The sequence below is a fragment of the Haemaphysalis longicornis genome, unplaced genomic scaffold (assembly GCF_048455015.1).
Source record: "Haemaphysalis longicornis isolate Haplotype H1 unplaced genomic scaffold, Haemaphysalis longicornis Haplotype H1 scaffold_3, whole genome shotgun sequence".
NCBI lineage: Eukaryota > Metazoa > Arthropoda > Arachnida > Ixodida > Ixodidae > Haemaphysalis > Haemaphysalis longicornis.
In genome coordinates this window covers 191,481,613-191,495,391 of record NW_027526335.1, presented here as the reverse complement: position 1 = coordinate 191,495,391, position 13,779 = coordinate 191,481,613, and the positions used below count along the sequence as shown (strand labels likewise).

The following is a 13,779-nucleotide window of genomic DNA, read 5'->3' as shown; positions in this document are numbered from 1 at the left end:
CACATCTTAGTCATACTTAGGAGCAGGGCTCTTAATCATTTGATAGCCACATCTTAGTCGTACTTAGGAGCAAGGCATACAAGAGTCCTGCGTAGAACGACACACACACGTTTTTAATATCTTATTCTTAATTCTTCAAGTAACATAATGTTTTGACAAAACCGAGGGCCATCGTGTATAAGAGCCTTTAAAGTGGTTTTGTGCAAACTTTCTCTTTGATATGCTTCTTTTTTGTATGACACTTCTTGTTCTTTGACAGCAATTCAGCAATTGTAACTCACAAAAATGTGATCGGTCGGTATCCTGTTTTCCATGAGTTGCGTACGACCCAGGTTACATTAAACGACACGACAACTTTATTGCATTAGGGTAAGTATAATAAAGCTGCTTGCCTTTCATTAGCGTTACTCATCGCGAATGTGCCTGTGTTTGCTATTTGTTATAAGAGTTTCTATCGACCTTTTCTGGACTTCTTGATTTTAGCCTTCATTTCTTGGAGATATTTTGGATACATATCGTGATTTTCTGAGTTCTCTTGCGTAAAATTTTACTTTGTATTTAAAATTGTTTGCATTGTAATGCGCAGCATTCTTTGCCGAGTACCCCAGAAGCAGGGCCGTGGAACGCCCTGAATTTTCACAAAATGCAGATTTTGCGAAAGTAACAGCTTTAACAGTTACAATAGCGTAATTAGAAATAATGGACGGGACAGAATTATGAAAACCCAACAAAATAAGAAAACCAAAAAGATAGCGAAAATGGTAAGCCGTGTAACACCCTGCCTTTCCACAAATATGCAGATTTGGTGTGAATAACACCTGTAATCGTTATAATAGCCTAAAACTAGAGACAATTGATCGGAAAGAATTTTGACAAACCAGAAAATAGAAAAAATAGAAAAAATAATGAAATATGGCGAACCGTGTAACGCTCTGCATTTCCACAAAAATGCAGATATTAATGCAAATAATACTTCAGCCAATTACGCATCTTTGTACTGATGTAGGGCGTTACACGACTGAGGAGGGGTACTCAGCAAAGAATGCTACCCGTTAAAAGAAAGATGGACAACAAGATAACATTTACAGGTGATTGTGTTGGCATGTGTGGTAATTACAGCGGCACCGTAAAGTTGCTGCTAAGCAGTATTTGTTTCTCGGGGAGCTTCTCTTCAGGAAATACGCAGTGCCAGCTTGACAACTTTTTCCCCGTAACCGCCCTTGTCACTTTATGCCTTTCCGCTTTACTCAAACCATGCTTGATTGAAGGTTCGCGCTGCTTCCCAATCACAGCAGTTTCTTCGCGTACATTTTTTCGTGGCACCCGACGAGGCGCCTTGTCGCGACAGTGCTGTCTGCCTGTTCGAACACAGTAGCGGATGGAGCCCGGCAAAAGAGGGGCGCTCGGCTGCCGGGAGCTCAGCTTCGGGGTTAATTTTGTCGGCATGTCAAAAGCACTTGGAAGCTTTACGAGCGCGGGTGTCGGCTTTGCCTGGCACACGAGAAAATCAATGCAGGTATTGGGGGAGGGCGCAGGCGATGGAAATTTTACCAACTTAGTGGTGGGAACGAAGCTGGCGTTTCATAAACATATTTTTTGGTGAGAAGAGATGGTCGAAAGAGCGCTGTGTGCGAAGAGTTGCCCCAGAAGGCAGGGAGAGTTGATGTTTACAGGCGGATGGGACACGTGACGGTCTATATGGGAATACACTCCCAGCCTTGCCGTGCGCGTTCCGTGGGTGGCAGCGGCCGAAGCGCAAAATGGTTGCTGTATGCGGCTATACTTGTGGGCGAATATATAGCTTCCGTACTTTCGCACAGCAGGGCTGTTTGAGCTCTTGGTTGCGCCGTTAATGAACAAAAAAAAATGCCCAGAAAATGTCGAGCGAACGGGAGCGTGCTTTTCGTGAGAGCGCCCGGCGCCACGTTCCCACAGGTGGGGGGGGTTGATTGGTCTGCATCGAACGTAAGGATGGATTACGAGCCCACTATACAAAACTTTAATTCAGGAAATTAAGCATCTGAATGAAGAAAGAGCATTTAACCACAACCTATTGAGCAAACAGCACCAACGACAAAACGACTGTCGTTTGCTCCTGACGTCACTCGTTCGGCGTTGCTAGGGGCAACTATCTGCGCTCATAAAACTCGGACCGCCGCAGCGGCGGGGAGCAGAAATTGGCGATGAAAGAGTATCCATACGCCCCAAAAAGAGGCGGCCCACCAGGAAGCGCGCCGGGGTGCCAGGCGAGAATACAATCGCCCAGAAGAAGAACAACTAGTGCAGGTCTTCAACGGCGAGAAAACGCTCGACGATGTCTTTGCGGGGGTGGTCGATGCAGTATACGCACACTGAAGAAAGCACTGGTCCAAAAAAGCAACTTTGCATTTGATTCTGTCTTCTGCTGACGAGCGCCATATATATATACAGAGGGTAAATTGTTCTGAGTGAGTTATATTGCACTCGTTCAGTTTAGCTTAGTGAGGAGAAGACAGCCCTGCTGTGAAATCAGGCTTGCACCGTTGTGCAGGGCTGGCTTGGATTCTTTTCGGATTTACCTGCTCTGAGGTAGGTGCGATTCTGAATTAACTTTCTTCGCCCGTCACAACCAAACAAGAAAGAGCATTTCGCGTATCACCGATCCAAATAAGCAATGAAAAATTGGTACAAGGAGTAGAAACAATGCCACGTTTCTGAGTTTGTAGTAATTTTTATTACTGGCTAATTGGCGTATTCATGGGAGGTTGTGGCCATTACTACACCAGGGCGGCCAGTCCTGCTCTGGTGAGGGAGTGCGCTGCCGGCAATTGTCGCCGGGATGAGGCCGCACCCCAAGCCTCATTCTGCAATTCCATCAACACGTCGATTGAATTCAAAATCCGGTGCGCATTGTCCGGCACCGCGATTCAAACCCCGGTCCTCCTACACGTGAGACGGAAGCTCTACACTTGCGCCACCGCTGCACCAGGCCCAGCACAGAACCGGGATGGTTGGACATTAATGGCAGAGGCCTTTGCCCTGCAGTGGACGTAGATAGGCTGGTCATGATGATGATGATGATTACTAGCTTACCATGCATTCCTCCGAGTACCCGCACCAGGACATAACGAATTCTTTAGCAACCCAGCATCAATGTCGCAACAAACAGCAATTGTAACCGTTGGCCTGTGGATGAGGATTGTTGTAACGTATTTTTTTGTTACTAGAAATATGGGAAGAGGTCGGAAAAATGGAACTCTCCGCCTTCGATTCGGGGATATTTGAGTTGAAATGCATGACGTCGGTAGGAGCAGTTTAGTATACTTTTGAGAAATCTTGCTATCGCAGATGATCCACCCGGAGGAGATCAAAAGTTCGTGGTTCTCACAAAAGCACTGCAAGTCCACTTGGTAGGACACTGGTGGCTTAGGTATCTGGCTCATGCTTCGTGTGGCACGGTTTCGCATTCGGAGGAGGAAAAATGCTGTTTTGGCTATGGAGTTACATACTCCATTCATCTACCTCAACGCGGGGACAAATGCGGTGGCAAGTATATTTGCCAGAGGGGACAGTGCTTAAACGCCCGCTTAAGAAAACATGCTGTCTGTCTCAAGGGCGCACCATTCCCACACCTGCCCGGCCACTGCAAGAAGTGCGGCTGCGCAGTGCGCTCCTGGGTTCAATCGCACAATCATGGTGACTGGGCACAAACGCCAGCGTACGCGGGAAATTTCCGAAGCGCATAAGATTGTAAAACGCGCGGACACGTGCATGAGCCAATTTTCAAATGCGCTAACAGAAGATTAGGTTGATACGGGTTGGGGGCCGCGTGTTTTTTTCTGGTTTTTGACCCCAGTTTTTGCCTACATAACTTGCGTTTGCCTATTAAAAGTTCGGTTGGTTGCGAGCGCTTTTGTCGTTTTTGCACTCTTAAATTTTTAACGCTCAGTAAGCGTGAAACGAGCGCCTGGACGTCGTAAACTTCGTTTTGTGCACCACTTGACACGAAATACGCGTTGTTTCCTTACATCCAAGTGGAAACCAGGTCTTGAAAAGCCCTCGTTCCTTTCTTCTATGCGTGATGCAAGCTTCTATGCGTGTGAAGCGGAAAACTCACCCTTAGGGAAATCCCTGCGCCAACGATATCGTCTGTCGCCGAGTCCCCGTCACGCATGTAAATACCCTGATAACAGATCCCTGTTGTTGTTTGCGCTGACAATCATGAGTGCGTATTTTTAAAATCCTTGAAATATTTCCACGTGGACTCAACATGAAAACCCGTCTGCCCGTCCCTCGGTAATAACAAGTCGCTAAGGCCACTATAACCTGATATCAGACTGTTTAAATTGCCCTTGAAAGAAACACTCTTCCTGAGTAGTAGTAGTCACGCCGAAATCTACTGGATGTATAGCGCTCGTTATGGATAGATGTGGTGTAATGAACGTATGTAATACAAGGACTGTGGGCCTGGAAAAACGTTTTCTCAGCAATGCATGCGTGCAGTAGTACATCTGAGGGCGGCTTGAAAGAGGCGCTGTATTGCAGAGCGGCTTAGGCACTCATTTGACAATATCCATTTGGCATTTCCTGAAACGTTTTAACATTGAATTTCAGTTAATTTCTGCCCATGACAAGGGACCGTTGTACAAGCGCATTTTGTCTAGAAGCTACAATGAATGAGCGAAAGTAAAACACCAGTAAGAGGATACAAAACAAAATTACGAACCACCATTTCGGATTACAGTACAAGCGCCCAGGCAGCCCCCTTCCCCCCCCCCCCCCCTCCCCGCCCGCTATAAAGCCGCTGCAATATGGGTAACCGGGTCATTGACTACGAAAGTGTTATTTGGTTGAACTTATAGTATGTATGTCTTACGAAAATTCTTGTCTCTGGCGGATTCACTTTATACACCGAAAAAAAATCTGAAATCCTACAAAGAGATCCTGGTTAAACATATGTATGCGCTGCAACTCGAATTAGACTTCGTTTTTTCCATTAGTATGACCAGATGATGGCCGCGATGTACACTAAACCAAATCTACTTTGAGGGCCTAGTTGGGTACTAAAAGCTCAAGGTCAGCTGGTACGGGTGCGTACGCGTCAGCTGGTACGGGTGTGGGCACGTTCGCGTGCCCGTTTGGTGCGTTATTTCTTTTGTCGAATAGCAAGGACGAACTGATTTAAAATACAATGTCTGTTCTTGACAGGGATTATCGATGGCAGCGGCGGCCCATCAACCCGACAAAATGTTTGCCATACGCCACCCACCATCAATCCTTCCGAGTGCGTTATAAACAGCAGGAATAGATACATAGGAACTCACGATGGGAAGTTCGCAACCGACAACCTTCGGTTGAAATTCACTGATTACGCTTACTCTGCCCACTAAGATTAGTTCAGGCGGTGATAACTGCGCACGAAAGATGGGCGCCCACACGACGCGCCTTTAGGTGTGCCTGTGCAGTTAAAAGGCTGATCCACCCTGGGCAGGGGATCAATCAATCCATCAATCATATTTTATTACATAGTTTTGGTACAGGGCTCACAAAAAAACGAGGGTGGCGAAAAAATCTCTGTCTCTCTCTCTCTCCATTCTCGCAGCCACCCTGGTTTTCGCCTGGACGTGTATTTGACAAACCGGGCCGCTAGTCGCATCCCACGTTCGCCAGTTTTTCGCGTCGTACAAGAAAAATTGAACAAGTAATAAAAATGTTGGTGTTAAGCGAGGCTGACATAAAACAGAAGTATGGTTAATTTCGACAGCAATGCGTATGACTGACCCCATAAAACATGTTTCAGCAAAAAGAAATAGAAAAAAAACATTCTGCCGAAAAAATGTGCCAGTTTGGCTCTAACCGCGTGCCATCAGCGTGAAATTCGATGTCTAGTATCCATAGGCCATGGAGGCTGAACAGAGAAGGCTATTTAGAAATATTGTTTCGCAGTTTCTAAAAAAGAAGGGATAGACTGGACCGACCAAACCAGTAGATGGCGTTAGTGGGGGTGCGTCGAGGCGGCCAGCCGCCTGTACATGCCGACGGCGCAAAACGCGCTTACGACGGGTGCCCGCTTCACAACGGGAGCACTTCGGCTAAAATGTATTTGGGCGCAAGCACACAAAGTTTTTCGCAGTCCTTCGTTGCGCTATTTCTGCGTTTCCTGCAAATCTTTTCTAACTTAGCGGCACAGCCCCACCGGCGCCACGTGCGTGCACCTGGTAAATGGGGTCTGGCTGCAAAGCACTGGCCAGGCATACTTACCTGGTGCTGGGCTGTCCGGTGGTCACTATGGCCGGCGCCCCAAGTGGAGGCCGGCCATTGCACTACGGTCGGCTGAAGCTTGCCACTTCCCCAAACTAGGGTAGATGGGGCATGCAATTTTTGGTAGTGGGGTCAGGCGTGCGCGCCGGCCCCTCCCCTTTGCAAATCCAAAATCAGACGCTGGAATGGAAGTGCCCCTTACGTACACTCCGCTATGAAAAACCTATGTACTGGTGTTTTACGCGGTTACTACGCCGTTTAGCGACTAATCCGCATAATGGGCGCCTGTAACTCGCGCTAACATTACACGGAGACAGTTGAAAAAGGATGGCGAATAAATCTTTACATAAAAGTAAATGCATCGCATAGGGGGTGGGTGTATTGCGTTAACGTTTAGTGTTTGGGGAGTTGGTGGTAGTCAATGCGTTGTATCAGCAGCTTCTTGTCATAGTTTGATTGAGTCAAGGATATAAGGCGCGTTCGTAGCCTCCCATTCTGTGTCGGCTTTGTGGTGCAGTGGGTAGAGCACCATGTACATTGCGTTCCGCCCGCAGGGTTGAGTGATCAAAACCAGGCGCCGAATTGTTTTTTATATAGTGTAGGGGGAAGGGTGCGGACTACGACTACGGACGTCAACGCGGGTCACATCGTGAGTTACTGAAATGCTCTGCATTTAAAACGACACATTTGCTCCCCTTGGCCCAAAAGGGAGAGGGAAGCACTTCACTAAAAAATTCCCGCGCCTTCCCGCGAGGGGAACACTAGTAAATGCAGAGCATTTGAGGTCGTTAACGCCGCGTAAAGTCGCGTTAGGGTGGGTAGCTGAGTCGTAGTTGCGTTGGTGTTGGTTTGGGGTAGAGAGAGGAGAGTAAAGTCGCGTTAGGGTGGAGCGAGCGTCAACCAAGGAAGGAAGGAGCAACACAGTGACTGAAGCACGAGCGACCGCTAGCCGCTTTATATTTGTAGCGCGCGCAGTAGAGGGAGAGCAGTACGGGGGGGGGGGGGAGCGCACATGCGGAAGCAGCGCGCGCCCTTCCACGCCCCACCGCGCTGCTATCACGCACCTGTTACGCCGAGACCGCGACGGAGCGAACGGGCTGACTACGACGCATGCGCGCGCAAGCTGCTGTGGAGAGAGCGGAGGGAAGGAGGAGAGGCGCACCTGCTGCGGACGCGGAGATGTGGACGCCGTCCGAAGCAGGAAGAGGCGAGGCTAAGAAATGCTCTGCATTTAAAAAGACCTCTAAACGAGGGAGGTGGCCATCAGCCGAAGCTGTAACCTACCTTCGTAGCCGTGGCTATGATGATCTTCTGTTTCTCTGGGTTGGAGCAGCTCAGCGCTGCCTCCCAAAGCTCCGAGGAATTGATTAGAGACAGGGGATCATATGGACAGGCCCACATGTGATGTTGCACCGTGGCGTTGTGTCCGCATACTGGGCAAAAGGGAGAGGGATAAACTGAGTGTTGAATGTGGTGGAGAAGGGCACTATTGCGAAAGGATTCTGTCTGTGCGAGCTTCCATAGTCTTTCTTCTGTGTAGTCAGCGAGGGGTGGGTCGGTGGGTATTTGAGGCGAGAGAGGCGGTAATGAGTAGTTATTTCGTTGTAGCTCCATAGGCTATATCCTGCTCATCTGGCTCCGTGAGGGGCTACAGAGGTGGGGCACGCCGGGAAGGTGAGTGCTCGGGCTGTCGCCTGTGCCACCTCGTTACCCCGAATCCCATTGTGGGCAGGAGTCCAAACCAGCTCAACTTGGGTAGCCTCAAAAGACTTGCACCTAGACGTAATACAAGACACAGAGCAGGGACACGCACTGCTCCTACGCAACAGTGTGATATAAGCATTACCAACCTCTATAGTACACAAAAGGGGAAAGCGTGTCTTGTCAAACATGCAATCAATGCCGCATCTGGGAAACAAATCCCGGGTCATATCCACTAACGTGCAAGCTGGGGTGGGGTGAAGCATGAAGTGTATAAATGTATTCTTCTTGCTCTCTGGGGCGCGGCGTAAACTAGTGTGCCGTGTTACGAATCGGCCAGGGCCACGTGTTTTCCCGCATCAGCGACCACGTGGGAATCGACCATGTGCGCCCGCGTGTCGGTGAATCGTACTTTCGTGTCTCGACAGCCGGGTCAGTCACCTCACTTTGCAACGCGCCTCTGGCGGCTGCCAGCGACACGCCCAGGCATGCTTCATGACGTTCGCCACACCCTTCAGGCACCTGCGCGTCGGTGAGTCCCGCCTTGACCTCCCCGGCTCAGACGTTTCGCTATCGGCGCGATCAGCAGTTGATAGGGCGACCCCAGCACCTTTCAAGGACACTCTCTCCCCCCCCCCTCTCGGACGCCATGTGGGACGAACCCATGAATGACTCACGAACTATGGACAGAGTGTGTGTGTGTGTGTGTGTGTCTGTAATTTCGTGGCGTGTTACTCTTGGGGGCGTTTTTTGGGTATAAATAGAAGCAGCACAAACGCTGAAAATCATTCCAGTCGGAGCAGCGAATCCATGCGGTCGCTCTGCTCGTGTCCTGTATTGTAACCTCGCCCGTCAGGGCATTGTAGGTTTTTTTGGCTTCGGCTCACCTCTCGCCATGAAGTAAACAGTTACGTTATCCTACTGCTCTGGACTTCTCTTCACGGGTGCAACACCGGCTGGCCGCTCGCATCAAACACGCTACCCATCGTATGTTGGAGGTCACGGAGAAAGGATCGGGTGCCCCCGCCCGGTCGCAACAACTGGTTGGCAGCGGTCGGATGACAACTTCGTGACACCTGGAGCCAGCGGTGCGAGACCCAACACCACGGACGTCAAGGCGGCTTCGGACTTCGCAGAATTCACGGCGGTCAAGGGTGAGTGCGGGACTTTTCTTCACTGAGTTTTACCAGGCTTCTGAGGATAGCTAGTAGGGCGTGTGTTTTTGTCGCGTGGGTTATTAGCGCAAAACATTTTTTGGAACAGTGGGAAAGCAGTACTCTAGACCGGCCATGAATTTGAAAGCGTTGAAAAAACCGCAGTTGTTGGAGCTTGCAAAAGAGTTGCGCTTGGAGGTTACGGACGCGCTGACAAAGCCAGAGCTGATAGAGGCTATACTCGCTGTTGGGGCTGACGATGACGAGCTGTCCGAGTGCATTGAGACGATCAATGACAGGGAGACCGCTAAACGTCAGGCTGCAGAGGCAGAGGCTGTGCGCCAGCGTGAGGAACGCGAGGATAGAAAGCGAGAACAGGAGCGACAGCATGAGCTGGAAATGAAGCGTTTAGATGTCGAGGCGCCTCGACCTAGACGTCAGAGTGGCCGCAGCGTGCAGTCTGCGGCGACTGAGCGGCCTACGTTGCGAATGTGTGACCTAATGCGACCCTACAAGGTAGGAGAAGACATCGGTCTTTTTTTGGTCAACTTCTAGCGTACGTGTGAGAGGGCCCAGTTTAGCCGAGACTCATGGCCGCAAAAGCTGCTTACGCTTTTGCCAGATGAGGCATCCGACGTGATGGCCCGCTTGCCAAAGGAGGAGGCGGAGGACTACCAGAAAGTCAAGTCTAGCCTCCTGCGTAAGTACAGGCTGTCAGCAGAGGCGTTTCGCCAGAAGTTCCGTGAAGCCGAGAAAGCTAGGGGCGAGTCGTACTCGGAGTTCGCCTACAAGCTTAAGGCCAATATGGAAGAGTGGCTCAAAGAGGCAGAAACTTTCGGAGAGCACGACAAAGTAGTTGAGTGCTTCGGTCTTGAGCAGTTTTACCGCCGTCTACCAGAGAACCTGAGACTCTGGGTGCAAGATAGGCCAGGGGTAAGTACTGTGGATCAGGCAGCTCAGCTAGCCGACGAGTTTGTCGCACGTCGAGGTGCGCAGGGGCCGAAAGGCAGAGCTCCCCAGGTAGACGGTGGAGCAAGGGAAGTCGTTTTCGTGGATAGAGAAACTGGTCACGATAACGAAGAGAGAGCAGCAGACGCTGCGGAGCAGCAGAGAAAGAAAGCGTTCGAAGCGCGCAGACAGGCTGCGTGTTACAACTGCGGCGAGACGGGACATTTCGCTGCCAGTTGTAAGAAAGGAAAACTAGTCTTTCACGTACTAGATCACAGTGAGGACAGCAGGCAGTTTCTAGAGCCGTACGTACGGGAGCTAATCGTCAATGGTAAACCGTGCCGATTTCTTCGTGACTCCGCGGCGACCGTAGACATGGTCCACCCTTCGTACGTTGAACCGGATCAGCTAACTGGGCAGTGTGTTTTGGGTGAAGCCAGCCGTATGCACGAAACGTTCGTCTGCCGATTGCTAAGGTCAGCATCGGAGGTCCGTTTGGTGAACTTGTGACACAGGCAGCAGTATGCCCACAACTACTTCCGGAGTATAAGTACCTATTCTCAAACAGGTCGGATCAGCTGTTAAGGGAAAAGGGGTACAATTTTGAGAAACTGCCGAGGAAAGCACCACCGGAGCTCGCTGCGAAGAGCTCGAGTAACGATAGGGTCGCCACCTCTGTGAGGAATGGCGAAACTCAGACAGAAAGCGATGATTGGGCATTTCCAGAGGCTCGCGACGGAGGGCAGCATAAGTACACTGTGTGTAAAGCCCCTACGCTGAGTGAGGATGTTTCATCGCCATGTTCGAATTGCGCTAGATCACGGGAACCCTTGAAGACGGCTGTCGACCCGAACGCGCGCAGTTCGCGGGCAACTGAGCCGTCTTTTGAGACAGGGCAGCCTAGTTGTAGTGTAGTTCTGGCAGTGAGGAAGGAGAACGGAAACACTGTTCGGTCTTCGCGTGCCGAGGTTGTCACTGAAAGCGCGAGGGACGACGAGGTAGTGACTGATGGGAACTGCAAGGTGTCTAATGGGCTCGTCGTGCCCGTTTCACTCCTAGCTGATGCTCCCGTCGATAGGCCAACATCGGCTGAGCTAGTTGAGGTTCCGGTGTCGCCTGTGGCTGCACCGAAGTCGGGAACCGACCAGCCTAAAGGAGAGAACGCAAACGCGTTCCGGCGTTTGCTTGCCAAACGCGTTCGTAAAAAGGCGAGCAACGAGGAGGTAGCAAAAACTTCAGCGCGTAATTGTGGCGCGTGTTTCAGTGCGAGCAAAGCCGTGAGCTCGCATCGCGCCGAGGGAACGCCGCCTAGAAGCAGTGCGCGCATAACGTATGAACGGGGGAAAATCCCGCTCCCTCCTCCGCGCGCTCGACCTTTGTCAAACAAGACGACCGGTGTCATTTCACGCGGTCACAGCAACGTTGAGAGAACGGCTGCACCTAAAGTGCGGTACCGAAAGGGAAAAACTCAGGGCATTGACGAGAGCTCAAATCGCAGCTCTCGGCACGAGAGATGGCCTGTTGACGCCTGACTTTCTCAAATTTCTTTGTTTTTCCTGAAGCAGGCTTCGCCCTTTACGATTACGTTTTTTTTTGTGTGTGTCTGACATTTCCAATCACGCGAAATGTCACCTTTCAAGTTTGTGCACTGGTCTAAAGTACTGCTGGGATAAAAATATACCTAGTGTAGTTGGTTATTAGCGTATTTTATCGCAACTAAAAGCCTGGTAGATCTTCAGTGTCGATTTGTCTTCGCACTTGCCGGAGATGCGGTTGTGTCTTGCTGTGTTGTTCTGTTGCTTGCCTGTCCAAGCCAGAGACGTTCTTGGGGAGCCACTTCTTGTCCAGTGATCGGCCTTGTGAAGCTCCAGCACGGTGTCGTACAGCCCAGGCCTGGAGTCGAGCGTCTGCTGAGCACTTCACTGCGAAAGCATCCCTCCGGACAACGGTTGCAGACCCTTATCCATCGGGATCTCGGGCCCCCGGCGGAGAAGCTGTTACGAATCGGCCAGCGCCACGTGTGTTTTCCCGCATCAGCGACCACGTGGGAATCGACCATGTGCGCCCGCGTGTCGGTGAATCGTACTTTCGTGTCTCGACATGCCGGGTCAGTCACCTCGCTTTGCAACGCGCCTCTGGCGGCTGCCAGCGACACGCCCAGGCATGCTTCATGAGGTTCGCCACACCCTTCAGGCACCTGCGCGTCGGTGAGTCCCGCCTTGACCTCCCCGGCTCAGACGTTTCGCTATCGGCGCGATCAGCAGTTGATAGGGCGACCCCAGCACCTTTCAAGGACACTCTCTCCCCCCCCCCCTCTCGGACGCCATGTGGGACGAACCCATGAATGACTCACGAACTATGGACAGAGTGTGTGTGTGTGTGTGTCTGTGATTTCGCGGCGTGTTACTCTTGGGGGCGTTTTTTGGGTATAAATAGAAGCAGCACAAACGCTGAAAATCATTCCTGTCGGAGCAGCGAATCCATGCGGTCGCTCTGCTCGTGTCCTGTATTGTAACCTCGCCCGTCAGGGCATTGTAGGTTTTTTTGGCTTCGGCTCACCTCTCGCCATGAAGTAAACAGTTACGTTATCGTACTGCTCTGGACTTCTCTTCACGGCTGCAACACCGGCTGGCCGCTCGCATCATACACGCTACCCATCGTATGTTGGAGGCCACGGAGAAAGGATCGGGTGCCCCCGCCCGGTCGCAACAACTGGTGGCAGCGGTGGGATGACACGGTCGCAACAGCCGGTGTTGTTTTACTACGCATTACGATGCCCTCCAGCGCGAGGCCGATGTCCCGGTGTTTCTTACTACGCGTTATGTTCTGGCGCGCGGCGTAAACGAGTTCCCTGGTCTTTTGTAGCGGAAGCTACACTACGCTACCTCGGGCTGGCTTCAGGGGGTGACCAACGTTGACCTTAAACGCTACAGGTCAACCCACACCCCCTTCCGCAAGCACCCGGCACGGAGCAGCGGCCCAATGGCTGGGAGAATACAGGGCAGGGAATAGATAGGCGAGGAAGGAACGGAGACGTGCACGGGCCCCGTGTCGCCACCTGTCGGAGGGAAGTGAGGAGGTCGCCGCCGCAGCAATAAGCCCGCGAATGAAGGAAGGCCAGGAGGCCACATGCTGCGCAGGGCCATGTGCAATGGAAGAAGACGAACATCCAGCTCTGGTCGCTTGTACAGCGGCGAGGCCTGAGCAACGCCGTGAGGCGAAAAAAGATTGTGAATAAACAGTGTATTTATTACAAACATGTCTGTACATCATTACGGAACCACACATCGACAATAGGCCTAATCAGGGCAGTGAAACTGTCGCTTTCAACTAGGGCTAACCAAGGCTAAAACACAGCAATTTGTTTAGTGCGCGTTACGAAGTGCGAGGCGTAAAAAATTGCACCATCTTCCCGCGAGGAACCCTGATGAGGATGCGAAGCATCGTGGCGGTTCCGTGTGGTTCCATTGTGTTGCGGTTATGTTGAGGGATCTGGTTTTTACTAGCGCCAAAGGGAATTCCGCGTCCGGGTCCACACCGGTGGCAAAGGCACGCAAGTGCTGTTGTGTTACGGTGAGTAGGCGGTGGTTCTCGAGGCGCCGAAACTCGTCCATCATGTTCTTGTCGATGTTGTCTCTGTGGTAGAATCTGTAGTCTCCGTCAGCTTTGGTGAGGTAATGGTTGTCGACATTGGTGCTCCAGCTGAGAGGAACGTACACGCCCTCCTCTTCGCAGC

At 51.3% G+C, this 13,779-nt stretch overlaps 1 protein-coding gene and 1 non-coding gene across 2 annotated transcripts in view; one reads left to right on the top strand and one right to left on the bottom strand.

The window, feature by feature from the left end:
• Window positions 1–13,779, bottom strand: part of LOC144175611 (uncharacterized) — a 267,171-nt gene that overhangs the window by 37,190 nt on the left and 216,202 nt on the right. The window lies entirely within an intron of this gene.
• On the top strand, window positions 6,233–6,395 carry LOC144176074 (U1 spliceosomal RNA). The gene has a single exon (XR_013323773.1). It is a non-coding gene; the product is annotated as a U1 spliceosomal RNA (small nuclear RNA).